At 38.5% G+C, this 1,978-nt stretch overlaps 1 pseudogene; it reads right to left on the reverse strand.

The window, feature by feature from the left end:
• Positions 1-738: 738 nt before the first annotated feature.
• On the reverse strand, positions 739-1,711 carry LOC113929620 (annotated as a pseudogene).
• Between the last annotated feature and the right edge of the window lie 267 nt (positions 1,712-1,978).

The following is a 1,978-nucleotide window of genomic DNA, read 5'->3' on the forward strand; positions in this document are numbered from 1 at the left end:
AACCCAGCAATTGCATGACTCAGGATTTACTAAAATAATACAAAAATATTGATTCAAAGAGATACATGAACCCCAATGTTTATAACAATATTATCAACAATATCCAAATTACAGAATCAGCACAAAAGTCCATCAATTCACGAATGGATAAAGAAGAGGTAGAATATTACTCAGCCATAAAAAGAATGTAATCTTTCCGTTTGGAAGGATGTGGATTGACCTAGAGAGTATTATGCAAAGGAAAGTATGTCAGTCAGAGAAAGACAAATACCATATGATTTCAATTTTAAGGGGAATTTAAGAAACAAAATAGAAAGGAAAAAAAAAGCAAAACAGAGGCAAACAAGGGAACATATTCATAAGTACACAGAACAACCTGAAGGTAACTGGATGGGAAGTTGGGGGCAGATGGGTTAAACAGGTGGTGCAGATTGACCAGTGCACTTGTGATGAGCACTGGATGTTCAATGTCAGTTTTGAATCACTAAGTACTACACCTGACAATAGTATTTCACTGTATGTTATCTAACTTGAATTTAAATAAAACCTTGATAAAAATAAACAATTTTTAAAATACAGTAAAATTATTATACATGAAAATATGTGAAATATACAGTAGTTGTGTCTGTTTTCCAAAGGAAAATGGTAACACATATATTGCGTATATGACGTTTCTCTAGGAAATCTCCCACAATCAGTTTTCTACAAGCTTGAAATTTGGGGCAAATCAATGTAATCTTAGTCATAACTTAAGGTAGGACACTGACTCATACACTTTCTTAGGGCTTCCTTCACTTCACTGTTTCGCAGGCTGTAGATAACAGGGTTCAACACTGGGGTGAAGATAGTATAGAACACTGATACTATTTTATCATGATTAGCTGACCTATAAGATTTGGGTCTCATGTAGATAAAAATAGTAGTTCCATAAAAGAGTCGCACCACATAGAGATGTGAGGAGCAAGTGGCAAAAGCCTTCTTGCGGGCTTCTCTAGAACGAATCTCGAGAACTGCAGCAAGGATGAGACTATAGGAAATCAGGATGAGAGAAAATGGGACCAGGAGCGTTAATACACAGCAGATGTACATCACATACTCAAAAACAACTGTGTCAGCACAAGCTAAACGCACCAAAGTAGGGGCCTCACAGAAGAAATGATTGATCTCATGTGCATCGCAAAATGGGAAGCTCAGGGTAACAGCAGCCTGCATGAGCCCATCAGCTGTCCCCGGGAACCAAGACCCCACAGTCATTCTCAGGCATAATTGCCAGCTCATGAGAATGGGGTATCTCAGTGGGTGGCAAACAGCCACATAGCGGTCATAGGACATAGCTGCTAAGAGGAAGCATTCACCACTCCCAATGACATGAAGAAGATCTGTAATCCACAGCCAGCAGGGGAGATGGACTTCTGGCCAGTCAAATAGTTAGCTGTCATTTGGGGCACTACGGTGGAGACTAGCATCATGTCCATGAGGGAGAGTTGACTCAGTAAGAAGTACATAGGTGTGTGGAGCCGGGCATCCTGGTGAACAGGAGGATCATGAGGGCATTCCCTACTAGAGAGCTGAAGGCTATTGTCAGAACCATCACAAAGAAAAATAGGTGGGCTCCTGTGTGGTTAAAGAGTCCTAGGAGAATGAAATCTGAGGTGGTGTTCCAAATGTTCATGATTTCAAACAAGAGTGACACTGCAAATGAAGAAAGAGATGACAGTCTTCATCATTTACAATGCTCTATTTCAATTACATTTTTCATGAAAAGGATTTGTGTGAAAATGTTGAAATGTATTTCAAATCCTTCATTTGAGATTTGCAAAGTCTTTTTAACTTGGGCATAAAATTAATTTCACCTTTTTTCTTTAAAGTTTCATTATAAAGTCTTCTCACTTTTAGTTTGATTAAGTGGCATAATGAATAAAATTTCTTCATAAATTGAAGTAAGTTGTCAGCTGGTCTTGTGCTACCTGATATCAAC

Source organism: Zalophus californianus, chromosome 5 (assembly GCF_009762305.2).
Source record: "Zalophus californianus isolate mZalCal1 chromosome 5, mZalCal1.pri.v2, whole genome shotgun sequence".
In the NCBI taxonomy this organism is placed as follows: Eukaryota; Metazoa; Chordata; class Mammalia; order Carnivora; family Otariidae; genus Zalophus; species Zalophus californianus.